General features: G+C 36.2%; 1 protein-coding gene across 6 annotated transcripts in view; it reads left to right on the forward strand.

Moving 5' to 3' along the window:
* The window catches only part of KIAA1328 (KIAA1328 ortholog), a 365,621-nt gene that overhangs the window by 97,109 nt on the left and 253,766 nt on the right, over window positions 1-14,746 (forward strand). The window lies entirely within an intron of this gene.

The following is a 14,746-nucleotide window of genomic DNA, read 5'->3' on the forward strand; positions in this document are numbered from 1 at the left end:
AGAAATGGTAATTATGTGACATGATAGAGGTGCCAACTCTCGCTACAGTACAGTCATCTCACAAAACATATGTGTCAAATTAACATGTTTTTGTACACCTTAAATTTATACAGTGTAATATGTCAAATATATTTCAATTTTTAAAAAAGCGTACACACAGAAGTAAAATAGGAAGAGAGGAGGCTATATCCCTCAGCACTTTGCGGGTCCTTGTCCTAGTGAAGCAACCAGGCTAGTTTGTGTTTTTACTGAGTGAGTGCCTATTTAGAGGTCAAGGGAGATGGTTTGAGAGAACAGGGGACATTTTACCAGAGAATTTCTGGATGCTTGGCACTTAAAATTATATGGTAGTAGGCATGTATTATTACATAATGAGCTGTATACTGTTTTTTTGGCAAAAATCTATGATATTTCTATCACACCAAATCTTATAAAGTTACTATTATTAAATCTTTTCTTCTGTAGCTTTTAATTCATTGTAACCAAGACACTCAGATTAGTGCTTTTATTAGCAATTGGGGAGTTGCTGTTGTGGCTTTGTGGTTAGTGAATCTGACTAGCATTCATGGGGATGCGGGTTTAATCCCTAGTCTCGCTCAGTGGGTTAAGGATCCAGCCTTGCTGGGAGCTGTGGTGTAGGTTGCAGACGATGCTCAGATGCTGAGTTGCTGTGGCTCTGGCATAGGCCGGCAGCTACAGATTTGATTTCACCCCTAGTCTGGGAACTTCCATATGCCGTGGGTGCAGGCCTAAAAAGCAAAAAAAAAAAAAAAAGAAGAAGAAGGAAAAAACAATTGGGAAGATATATTAACTCTGTAATTTTTTTTGTGTGTGTGTCTTTTTTTTGTCTTTTCTAGGGCTGCATCCACGGCATATGGTTGTTTCCAGGCTGGGGGTCCAATCGGAGCTGTAGCTGCTGGCCTACACCACAGCCACCACAACACTAGATCTGAGCCTAGTCTGCAACCTACACCACAACTTACAGCAATGCTGGATCCTTAACCCACTGAGCAAGGCCAGGGATCGAACCTGAAACCTCATGGTTCCTTATTGGATTCATTAACCGCTGAGCCACAACGGGAACCCCCAACTCTGTAATTTTTAAAAATGTTCATCTAATTAATGAAATATGTCCTAGGAATATGATATAATCATAAGTTGCTAGGGTTTTTATTACACACGTCTGCTGTTTTGTATGTATATATGGCAAAATGTTTCATATTTTAAATATATATGAAACTATTTTTTTAAGGAATTAATAGTTATACTTCATCAGTTTTATCCCAGATATCTTTTGTGACTATTCGTATACATTGTGATTAAAACAGATTGTGTTCTAACAAGGTTAGAAAGATTAAAAAAATAGCAGCAAATTTTTTGTAAATAAGCATTCCAGTAAAAGAGCTATATTTTGGTGGTAGGAAAGTTGCTTTACTTAACTCTGTAAAAGTGCGAAGTAGGCAGAAATGGGACCTGGGGCTTGGTCATAGTAGTTTAGACCAGTGCTTCTCAGACTCTAATGTGTACATCAGTCACCTCTGCAGCTTGAGAAAATGCAGACGGCCCCATATCTGGAGAGGGCCCCAGGATTTTGCATTTCTTTAAAATTCCCAGGTGATACCAGAGCTGCTGTTCGTGATCCTGACTTAGAGTTTCCTGCCTAACGGTAAGTTTTTCTTTATTTACTGCAGGTTGATAACATGAAAAGGTTAAACCCAGTGTAGACAAACTGCTAATGCTGAAGTATCCTCTGATAAGGATGGTATGCAGTTGGCAAAGCTTGCTGTGATTATGAAGTATTAGATGTAAGCAAGAGTGTTAACTTAAATAGAAGATTATAAATTTCTTAAGGTTAAACTGACTTCCTTTTTATCTGAACACAATGCTCATATTTTTGAGAAAAATGGAAAACCTGTAAGGAACTGCAGTTATCATTGGTGAGAACAACTCTTTGTGCTGTTTGTGTTCCCTTGAACCCCAGTCTCTCTCATTGCTTATTTTTCTTTGTAACTTTTTGGTGAATTCAATTTTTGAGTGACTTATGAACATAAAACAAGGAATCATCCTGACTATTTTGAGTCAGTTGGATTTTTTCTCACCTCAGACTTCTGTAAAGAATTTGGCTGTCAAAGCAGAGCAGGGGCACAAATTATTTGGTATTAGTAATGCCTGAATGGGAAAAGTGGCAATTTGTATATCTATCTATATATAGTATCATTTTGTATTACATATACATATATAATTTTTCCCTCCTGAATTCTTATAAAAATCTATAACTGAGAAAAGAGTCTTTCTAAAAGGAGATAGAAAAAGTGATATTCTCATGAAAATAAACACAGAAAACACGTTTTTAAATTATAAAACTTAAGTAATTACTAGTAATTATTCTTGTACTGTATACAAACATAGTACAGGCATACATTTTACTATTTGTTATACAGTGAGGCCTGCTATAAGAAGATGTATGTGTACCTAAAAATCACCCTGTGTGAAGTCATGCCATAAAAACACTGTGTGGCTTATGGGAAAAGTGGGTTTATGGACACAACACTCAAAAACTTTGTCAGTGAAATATTTTCTTAAAGTAACCTGATAAAAATGATATTACATTTTTATGCATATTAAATAATTACTATATGCAATAATATGGCACTTTATCTTGAAATTACCTGAAGTATGCTGGTGGAAGTGGACACTGAAAGGGGTTGCAGCTTGAGAGTTACTGTAAAGTGGTAGAAGAAGAGTTCCTAAAATTGGATAGAAAGTGTTAACACTAGATGTGGGTGGATGAGACTATAACACAGAGTGAACTACCTTAACTGGTAGATGTTTGAGGTGTGAGGCTTGTGGTTATGGTGGGTGTGTTTTGTGTGTTCCTACTGTGCTTGGATCATGATTTTTCTGCTTGCACCTAGGTTTCTCATGGGTGCGAGTTCCATTGTGCTCAAATTATTTTCAATTACATCAAATGCAGTGAAATTTGTATTTTTAAAACAAGCATTATAGCAGCACTGACAGTATATAAAATTTCACATTTTCTTGGAAAAATGGAACTTTTTATTTTATTGCAATTCAGTTGCACAGACACCAGGGGGAGTAGTAGGTTCACAATTCTCAGCAGCACTGACCGGTGCTTTTCTTAGTTTTGCAGATGCACATATGGTAGATTATTATCATTTTATGGTTACAGTTATAAGCAATTTGGTAGAAAATGACAGCTAAATTATGTAGTGTTACTTTTTTGTTTGTTTTAATTTTTTAATCCAAATATACATATACATATATATCTATATTTATACATATGTATATTTATACATATATATGTATATTTTTAAAGTGAGGAAACAAAAGGAAGAATCATCTTTAGTAATAGAAGTAGCCCTTCCTGTGACTTAGTTGTGTGCCACCCAGTGGAGCTAGCATTTCATTTTTAATCAGCCTCCTGTGTATGAGAGAAAGTGAAGCATATAGCTAAGACTTATGTCTGTATTCTGGAGAGTGAATATTTTCAGCTACATTATCATGACTCTTACTACTTATAAAAAGGGAGATTATACTGGCAATCAAATTGAAAAATACATAATTTAAAAAATCCTCTACTATTTCCTAGAGACAAAACATTCCTAAATTTTATTCCAGGAGACATTCCTAGAAATGAGGCCAAAGCAAATTTATTTACTTGAACCCTGTCAAGATTACAGTGCTACTTAAGAGTGCTTGCTGGTTACAGGTATCATGGCCCATTGGTATCAATATGTAAAACCCTTTTTTGTTTATTTTTTATTTATTTTTTATTTTTTTGTCTTTTTAGGGCCGCACCCGCGGTATATGGAGGTTCCCAGGCTAGGGGTTAAATTGCTGGCCTACACCACAGCCACAGCAATGCCAGATCTGAGCCATGTCTGTGACCTATACCACAGCTCACAGCAATGCCGTATCCTCAACCCATTAAGCGAGGCCAGAGATGGAACCTGCATCCTCATGGATGCTAGTCAGATTCATTTCTGCTGAGCCATGATCCACTGTTTTATAATAGAGATGGATTCAAAGTTGGATCACTTGTGCACCTTCACACAAGTGTTAGGCACCAATTATCTGACATTGTCTTTGAATACACAAGTCCCAGACAAACAAGTAGGCACTCTGCATATGTTTTCCCTGGCACATTCCTTCAGTTCAAAACAGGGTTTGTTTGTCTGGGACTTGTATATTCAAAGACAATATCAGATAATTGGTGCTTAACACTTGTGCGAGGGTGCACAAGTGATCCAACTTTGAAACCATCTCTATTATAGAACAGTGGATTTGCCTTGAGTAATATTTGAGTAATACTTGCCTGTTCGTAGTATTTATTTAAGTACATAACTTCTTTTCTTATTAAATCTTCCTTAGATGTTTCTTTGGATCTGTGGATACACATAATCTCTATATCTTGAAACAGAGTCTTTCATTTATGTGGTCTTGATAGTCAGAGCCATTACCTGAACTGGGGGGAAGATAAACACAACTTGCTTGATCATTGAAAATGTTAAATTCAGTGAAGTAATATCATTTTTGTAATCTTTATTTCATTAGTATAAATAGGTCATATCAGTGATTTTTACCAGGGTAGAGAGTTATTTAGCACTTTTCATTTCCTTTAAGTCACTTTAAAACATTGTTGCACAAGTGGTATAGATAGAACTAGAAAACAATTCATTCGAGTGCTAGAAAACTGAGTATTATTGTAATCTTATTGATACCAGCTGGTGAAAGAAAAAATGTTATTTTGATAGATAACATAGTCCTTAATTTTATTCAATGTGGTTTCTTTTTTGTTGTGTATTGGTACCCGAACTTAATTCATTTTATTATAGCGCATGTCATTTTGGATTCACTTCAAGGGGTAATCAAGTCGGGAACTGACCATGCTATATTATTCTCTAGTAGAGTAAATTTCATGTTTCCTTCTAATGAAACTGGTATGTATTGGAACTTTTTTATAATAAAGTAACATCATTCAGCAATATTATGATGGTCTAAACAATAGTAAGTTGTTAAAACTTTCAGAGGGCATTAACTTTCATTGTTTAAATATAAAAACTCAACATTATGATTTGAAAATATTGAAAATAATTTGAAAAATTAGAGCTTTAGCAGTTGTCTTACTTACATTTTATAAACCATATAGTGCCAAATATGAGTATGTACTCTACTGGATAATAATCATGTTTGAAAAGGGTACTGCTATAGAAAATTAGCACTTTTTCTTAAAAGCTAAAAAATAGAAATTTGGGGATCACCAGCATTTTTATTTATTTACTTATTTATTTATTTATTTTTTGTCTTTCTGCCTTTTCTAGGGCCGCTCCTGCAGCATATGGAGATTCCCAGGCTAGGGGTCTAATTAGAGCTGCAGCCACCAGCCTACGCCACAGCCACAGCAACCCAGGATCCAAGCCACGTCTGTGACCTACACCACAGCTCATGGCAATGCCAGATCTTCGACCCACTGAGCAAGGCCAGGGATCAAACCCGCAACCTCATGGTTCCTAGTCGGATTCGTTAACCACTGCACCACAACGGGAACTCCAACCAGCATTCGTATTGAATTTGAAGCTGTGCTATAGTATAAGATCATGAGAAAAGGTAGAAAAAACAGAATAGGTCCTAGGACATTATCTTAGGGAATATCTGTTTTTAGTGGTGGATAAAGTAAGGGAAAGTCAATGAAAGAGATTTTAAAAGGAGCAATCAGTAAGGAAAAAGCAGAATGGGCTAATAACTCAGAAACCAAGAGAGGAGATCCTTTGAAGAGGAAGAATATGGACAGCAAGGAACATAAAATCAGGTTGTTATATTTTGTCAAGAATACAGTGTACATAAAGTGACAGGACAGGAAAACATTGTTCGGGGCCAAAAATTAAATTGGAAATGAGAAATAAAGATAATGAATATAGATTAATTTTTTCGGAGTTTTGACAATGATGAGGAGGAGAGAAAGATGGTGTGCTCAAGAAGAAAGTATTATTCGAAGAGGGCATTTTTTAGGGTGTTTTTCATGGAAGACTTATGGGAAGGAGTCAAAATCTGTTGAGAAAGATAGAAAAATTTATAGAACAGCATCTGAATGATATGGAAGAGGGTGAAGTCAGGAAAACAGATGGAGACAGTTGTCTTAGAAAGCATTCATTCACTCACTCATTCATTCAACATTTATTGAATGCCAAGACCTGAGGGAATGATGTATTGAGATGGAAGCTGGGGATATTTAACCAGGCCATGTTGACCATCTGCCTTTTCAGTGAAATAGGATTTACTTAAAAATGAGTAAATTTTTTGTTTCCAGATGCTTAAGCTATTACCATTTCATTGTAAGTCTTTTTAAATCCACATCAGATAATGTTATAATTTGTATTTCAATTCTCAAACATTATTTGGTGTATTTAAGAGGGAAGGGAAAGTCTGTTTATCCATACTTGTATTCTTTCTGTTCTTTCTTCCTTGTTAATGTTTTGTAATTCCTTCCTTTATCATTACCTTCCTATTTAGAGAATCTTTAGCCATTATTTTACACTTAATCTTACCCAAAAGGCTGAGAAGCAATTGCCATTCTTTTAGAATAGGTAGAAATTTCTCTAGTTTTCCTTCACCTGAGAATTTCTTGATTTGTCTTGCATTTCTAAAGGATGTTTTTGCTAGATAGAGAATTCTGGCTCAATAGTTCTTTTCTTTCAGCACAGAATGTGCTCCTTCTTTCTGGCCTTCATGTTTTGTGACAAAAAAAAAAAAAAAAATCCACTGTCATTCTCTTTTTCCCCCCTCTTTAAACGGTGCATTGCTTCTCTCTTGCTTCCAAGATTTTTCTTTGTCTGTAGTTTTTTAAAGTTTGATTATAATGTGTATTGGAATAGATTTGGGGTGGGTTTATCTTGTTTGGGGTTCACTTGACTTCTTGCCAGATTTGGGGAATTATCAGGTTAGTTTTTCATGTATTTTTTCCAGCTCCACCTTCTTTCTGCTCTCTTTCTGGAACTCCAGTGACATGCATGCTGGATCTTTTGTTATAGTCCCAAGGTTCCTGAGACTCCGCTCAGTTTCATTTCAGTTAACTTTCTCTCTCATGTTCAGATTGGATAATGTGTATTGTTTTATCTTCAACTTCACTAATTCTTTACTATGTCCTCTCCATTCTGTTGTTGGGCCCATCTCGTAAGCTTTTTATTCTGGTTACTGTATTTTTCCGTTCTTAAATTTCCATTTTATTGTTCTTTATATTTTCGGTTTCTTTGCTGAGAGTTTTTTCATTTGTTTAAAGCGTGTTCGTAATTGCTTATTGAAGCATTTCATGATGGCGCCTTTCAAATCCTTGTCAGATAATTCCAACATCTGTGTCATTTCAGTATTGGCATCTGTTGATTGTCTTTTCTAATTCAACTTTATATTATCCTGGCTCTTGGTATGACAAGTGATTTTTAATTGCATTCTAAACATTTTGGGTGTTTTGTTCTGGTCTTAATTAAATCATCTATTTTAGAAGACTTTTTTTGCCATCACACTGCTGGGGAAAGAGAAGGCTCCACCTCATTCCTTTCAGGTGAAGTTGGAGGTTCAGGGTCCCTTTACTCGGCCTCCTTTCACATCCAGGGTGAGATGGGCACTTAGTCACTGCTGGGTAGGGTATGGAATTTCAGCTCCAAACTAGACTTCTGCTGATGCTACCCTGGCTGAGAAGGACAGGGGCTTCCCAGATGGCCTCGACTGTTACTGCTGATATGTCATGAAATTCATGGCTTTTTACTCAGCTTCCTCTGACACCTCCCCAGCAGGTAGGGATACCTCATTAAAGGTAGATGGGAGTGGAAATCCAAGCTCCCTATGAGGGTCATACCCATAAGCATGGGAGTGCAGGAGCTGGGGGGAGGGAGTAATTACCATCGGTCTTCCCATTCAGTCTTAAACTGCCCTAGCAGAGGGTGGGTGGGGGAGTAGAGGGACACCTACTGAGCCTTTGCTGATGTTGGTGGGGGTGGGAGTGCAGTCTTTTCTGTGGTGTTCGACTGGAGTACACAGTTCTTGTCTAAAAGTTTTTCATTTTGCTAGGTGTCCCCTTTTTTTTCTTTTGGCTAATAAGAGCAGGCTTCTCCTGGATTTTTTTTTTTTTTTTTTTTTTTTTGTCTGTGTCCATAGGCATTTCTGGGCTGTTGTTTTCTCCAGCACTGATCAGTCCAGGGTATATGAGGTGAAAACAAAACTAGCCAGTCTACCACCTCTCTACCTTTCAGAGTCATCTTCTGTTTGTACTGCGTGTGACAACCAGAGCTTTTAACTGTGCTTGGGGAGAAGAATAGGGAAAATTATTTTTAGTCCATATTATCTAGAAACAGAAATCTCATTGTACTTATTTGACTTTCTTTAAAAAATTTTTTCTGGCTACTTACATTGACTCAATTTTCTGAACATATCCTATTATATGTCTTACATTGGTCCATAAGACAATAGTTTCCCTCCCAGTGCAAACACAGGTGAATGTCTGCCAAATTAGCTAAGACTAATTTAAAAAAAAAATCACCACTAGACAAAGACTAAATATATACACTTTTTGCCTTCTAGTAGGATTTCTTAAAACAGTCAAAAATAGAATAAAAAGCATTGGCTATTCTGTTCATTACTTTTGAATTTTATGGTAGACTCAGTTCTCTGTTGTTAAGTATATATGGATAAAAACCTAGGTCTCAGGGATTGTCGTTTTAAATGTGTCCTTTTGGATTAATTTCCTTAGTAGTCAGTTTTGTGAAAATAGTAAGGCAAAAACCTAAAACCTTGATTTTAATGGCACGGTAAAACTTTTCTCCTTGAATATTTTGGGCTTTCTCTGTAACTTTTCTTGAGTGGAGGGTCAAGCAAATAATCTGGTTCTTTACCAGTTTTTAAAATACCATTCTGCTAAACAGTTCACACAAGCTCAGTTATATTAGAAACCAGTGAAGTAAGGTTGTTCATAAAATGCTTTATTACCTTCAGTCTTTGCAGCATTTGCTGAATTTGGATAATAAACCTGCACATAGAAGTTACCTAATTTTCCTCTATGCAATAATTTACATTTGTGAGCAGTAGCCTAGCCGTAGTTGTTTTCAAAGAGGGAAGAAATGAGATATTCCTACTACTCTTTCCAGCTTAACCTTAAAATGTTAATGTGATTCCATTCTCTAAGAACCCTCCTTTTTTACTCTAGTATGAACACTATTTTATGGAAGTCATTTGATTCTTACTTAGAATTATTATATATTCCTCTTATTTTTATACTGCATTAAAAAGTGCATGCCACTCTGATGAGAGTGCTGTTCCCCAAGACCATAGCTAATGGTCTGCAATATTAAACTGAATTAAGAAATTTTCTGTAAACTTAGACTTAAAAGTGTGCCTGGCAAGGTAGAGGATTGGTATCTATTTGAAAGTAGAAGAGAAAAATGTGGTTGTTTATTTTTTCCCGTGGACTCTTCTCTAGTATAAATTCCCAAGCCCTGAAGGTAAAGTTTGCAGATTATTATGACTTCAGTAGTCAGTCACAATAGAAATGTGACTGCTATGAAAATCTAGAATGCTGCTTCCTTCTAAAGAAGAAAATGGGTTCTTTTACATCTCAGATTTCATTTTCTATATGCTTCTTTCTGAAATAAAAAAAGTGACCAAAAGAGAGAATAAACAACATCCTGTTGTAAGAATGGGTTAAAGGGAGAAACAGAGGAGTCCTTCAACGTGAAAGAGGAAGCTGGGCTCACTTTCATTGATATGGAGGGCCCTTAGAGATGACATGCACGCCCAAAGCAGGGTCCCCAGACCAGATGTCGCGTCACCCAGAAGCTCAGTAAAAATGTAGGCCATAGGCCCTATCTCAGATCTATTGAATCAATATCTGCTTTCTAACAAGAGTCACTGGTGACTTCTGTGTACAGTACTTTCTAGAACTTTACTCCAAATCCTAGCTCACTGGCATAGTAACTAACCTTGGGTAAGTTGCTAACCATTCTGTGCTGCAAATTTATTTGTAAAATGAGACTAATGATAGTACTTCATTTTTTTTAAATGAGAATTAAATATGATAATATCTTTAAAACACTTAGAAGTGCCCCACTCTCAAGTGTAGGTTATACTGAGCCATCTTTAGACACTAATTCAGGTACCCTTTCCTGGTGATAAGCTTTCAGTTGTGCAATAGGTGATGGAGGCATCTGACTCTTATAAAAGAACTCTAACACGGAACTGAAGATGGGAGAGATAAGCACAAAACTGATAAGAGCCAGAAGATGAACCATATGAGGAAAGCATAATGCCGCTGCATTACTTAGTTTTGAAGAGAGAAGATTAAGGGACCTCTTATACTCAGTTTACATTTCTGCTTAGAAATGGATGGCCTTACACAGCAGCATAATTAGTTCAAGTAGACAAACAGAAGAGTATGGAGAGAGAGAGAGAGAGATCATATACATTGAAGTGTATCATGAAGTGTTTTAATGACAAGAAGAAAGCTCTTCTTGAAGATAGGGAGCACAGTGAAATGACTTTCAAAGGAGCTTTTAGCCAGTTCCTCATGGCTGAAGATAGTAGGCCCTAACTTGGTATGTTTAGCTCTGCTAAACAAAGCATTACACATGTAACTTACTTACTGGTCTTTCAGGGTCTATAGAGCTTAGTGTGCAGACCATTTTCATTGATCTGTGTTGTTAAGAATGTGTTCTTTGAAATTGGAAAATTTCAAGTGTTAACCATTGCTACTGCAGTTCACCTTACAAAGTAACTTCTGGTGAAGGGAGGAGTGTGATAACAGCCTCTTTATCTACAATTCTAGGCTAGTTCTTTAAATGAAAAAAAAAAAAAAAAAGACTGTATTGATTTAAAGCAGCCTTCAAAATGGAGAAAATACTCCTCCTTTGGGTCTAGCCGAAACATGGAACCTTTGCACAAAAGATACATTTTAAAGCAAGTGGTTAGAAGCAAAGCAAAAATGCATGACTTTCATTAGAAATGTTTTTGCAACATCTTTAACATCTACTATGAATTCTCAAAAGTATGTATCCTTAGAATATTATGTGGAAAGGAAACTTGTATAAAGAAATCAAATTTCTGATCTTTCTGGCACATTGATAGCCTACTTAGGATATCCACATGTGAACTTTTAAATAAGTATCCTTACCTTTAAAGTTGGAGAAATAAACATTGAGTCTCCATCCTGTAGCTGGTTTCCTGAAAAACCTCAAGATCCAGTGATTTCACCAAAAGTCACAATGTAAAGCATGTCAGTTCTATGTCTATTTCTGCCCATCCTCTTCTGTGACTCTGTAAGAAACAAGGTAGAGACTATAATGTTTAGTTTATAAACTAATTAAATATTCTAGTTAGATATCTTTCCATGGCTTGTGGTTTGTTGCTGATGTTCAAATAGAATGAGTAGAATCCAGAAGAAAATAGATGAGGTATTTGACTCTTATTTCCCTTTGTAACTGTCCAGAACATTGAGCTTTCCCCCCTGTTTGATTTGAAGACTTGTTCCCCTCTCTAACAGGAAACTATCATCAGGAAATTGAAAAACACTGTGGCCTTGCACTGAATTTTCCATAAATTTCTTTTTTAATTAAATGGAAAAATTTGGACTTTTATCAGTGGGTTGTGCTCCAGCACAGATCACAACTTAATAAAAGGGTATAAACATTCATATGAAATTCTTGCCTAGCTCTGCTAATCAATTTATCTTGGTATCGGTTTTTCTTTTACTAACAATCTATTTTCAATTGCATGTGCTGTCATTGAATGCCAAACTAGATTTATAGTTTAAACCTCAGTGTTTATCTCCGAAAATGTGTAATTTTTTAAGAAAGGAGAAAGAAATGATTATGCAGTAAGAAATATAGCATGGTCAGAAACCACATTTGCTTCAAGATAGGAAAACCTTGTGAGGTTAAAACAAAAATTTTTTAATGTGTTATAATTTTTAGGTATCTTCTTGGCTAAAAACCACATATCTTATCTTTGGTTTGTTCCAATTTCAAACTCAAATCTAACAAAATTCAGTAGGTACTCCTTTACTTTTATTCCTTTATTCATTCCTCTAACATTTTGTAAGTATCTGCTCTGTACTGGAAAGATACCAGGATTAATTATCTATGATTTTGGGAACACACAGATCACTTCAAATGACAGTAATATAATCAAATAACTTTAGCTAGATGTTATTTACTGTAATAAAGGTGTTTGATTCTGCCTAGAAGTCAAGTTAGGAAGAAGAGGTAAAATAAAAGCTAAATTTGAAAAAATTACTAGGAATTTCATAGGATTGTGAGCAGGCAGAGCATTTTAAGCACCATGTATGTTGCCTTGCATATTTAATAGTATATAGGTGTTCAGGGTGAAGGGAGTACCTGCCATAGTGAACATCTTTGTTCTGTGTTCCCCTGAGAGTCTTGTGACTAATGGATTGCATTAAAGTGGGAGCCACATAGTCAACTGTTTTTACCTCGAAGTGACCCTGAGTAAAACATTGTTTTCTGTCCCTCAGCTTCTCTCTGATGTGAAAATAGGGTAACTTTCATTTCAGTGAGGGCAATGGTGAATACCTAAGTAACATCAAACTTGTGTTCTGGCAGGAAGCACCATAGCCTCTTCCACGCGGTATTTAGCTGGTATAGCCTCTGCAGCATTGGGCACAATTGACCATATTTTTTCATCGATTACTCCTCTTTGCCTACACTTTACATGTTGTTACACTGGTTCTCCCATCCTCTCCCTTCTCTCTTCTCCATTTGAACATTTCTTTCTCCAAGAGGCTCCTGGTTCCTCAGTCATGTGGGTGCCCTTAGGAAGTGCTTACATTAATATCCTCACCATTGCATTCATCATTTGTTAAGTATGTATTTTTTAAATTTTATTTATTTATTTTTTTTTTTCCCACGGTACAGCATGGGCACCAAATTACACGTACAGGTATACATACTTTTTCTTCCCATTGTTCTGTTGCAATGTAAGTATCTAGACATAGTTCTCAATGCTACACAGCAGGATCGCATTGTAAATCCATTCCAAGAGCAATAGTTTGGATCCATTAACCCCAAGCTCCTGATCCCTCCCACTCCCACTCCCTCCCTCTCCCCCCAAGCAGCCACAAATCTATTCTCCAAGTGTATGATTTTCTTTTCTGCGGAAACGTTCATTTGTGCTGTATATTAGATTCCAGTTATAAATGATATCATATGGTATTTATCTTTCTCTTTCTGACTTATGTCACTCAGTATGAGAGTCTCTAGTTCCATCGATGTTGCTGCAAATGGCATTATGTCATTCTTTTTTATGGCTGAGTAGTATTCCATTGTGTATGTATACCACATCTTCCTAATCTAGTCCTCTGTCAGTGGACATTTGACAGCTCTCGGCTATTGTGAATAGACCTGCAATGAACATGCAGGTGCATGTGTCATTTTTAAGGAAAGTTTTGTCTGAATATATGCCCAAGAGTGGGATTGCTGGTTCGTAGAATAGTTCTATGTATGGATTTCTAAGGTACCTCCATACTGTTCTTCTTAGTGGCTGTACCAGCTTACATTCCCACCAACAATGCATGAGGGTTCCCTTTTCTCCACACCCCCTCTAGCGTTTGTTCTTTGTGGCCTTACTAATGACAACCATTCTGACTGGTGTGAGGTAGTATCTCATGGTATTTTTGATTTGCATTTCTCTAATAATCAGGGATGTTGAGCATTGTTTCATGTGCTTGTTGGCCGTCTGTATATCTTCCTTGGAAAAATGTCTATTCAGTCTTTTGCCCATTTTTCCATTGGGGTGTTGGCTTTTTTTGCTGTTAAGTTGTTTGTATATTTAAGAGATTAAGCCCTTGTCAGTTGCATCATTTGAAACTATTTTCTTGCATTCTGTAAGTTGTCTTTTTGGTTTCCTTTGCCATGCAAAAGCTTGTCAGTTTGATTAGGTCCCATTTGTTTATTTTTGCTCTCATTTCTGTTGCTTTTGGCGAATGACTTGAGAAAATATTCATGAGGTCGATGTCAGAGAATGTTTTGTCTATGTTCTCTTCCAGGAGTTTAATGGTGTCTTGTGTTATATTTAAGTCTTTCAGCCATTTTGAGTTTATTTTCATGCATGGTGTGAGGGTGTGTTCTAGTTTCATTGATTTACATGCAGCTGTCCAGGTTTCCCATTAGTTCTTGCTAAATAGACTTTGTTTTTTCAATATTATGCTCTTGCTTCCTTTGTCAAAAATTAATCGACCATAGGTGTCAGGGTTTATTTCTGCATTCTCTATTATGTTCCATTGGTCTGTCTATCTGTTTTGGTACCAGTACCACACTGTTTTGATAACTGTGGCTTTGTAATATTGCTTGAAGTCTGAAGAATTATGCCTCCTGCTTGGTTTTTATTTCTCAGGATTGCTTTGGCAATTCTGGGTCTTTTGTGGTTCCATATAAATTTTTGGATTGTTTGTTCCTGTTTTGTGAAAGATGTCATGGGTAATTTTATAGGGATTGAATTGAATCTGTAGATTGCTTTGAGTAATATGGCCATTTTTACAAGATTAATTTTTCCAACCCAGGAGCATTTCCATTTCTTTGAATCCTCTTAAATTTCCTTGATTAATGTTTTATAGTTCTTAGCATGTAGGTCCTTTGCCTCTTGTTCAGGTGTTTTCCCAGGTATTTGATTTTCTGGGGTGCAATTTTAAAAGGTATTCTATTTTTGTATTCTTTTTCTAATATTTCATTGT

Source organism: Sus scrofa, chromosome 6 (genome assembly GCF_000003025.6).
Source record: "Sus scrofa isolate TJ Tabasco breed Duroc chromosome 6, Sscrofa11.1, whole genome shotgun sequence".
NCBI classification, from domain to species: domain Eukaryota; kingdom Metazoa; phylum Chordata; class Mammalia; order Artiodactyla; family Suidae; genus Sus; species Sus scrofa.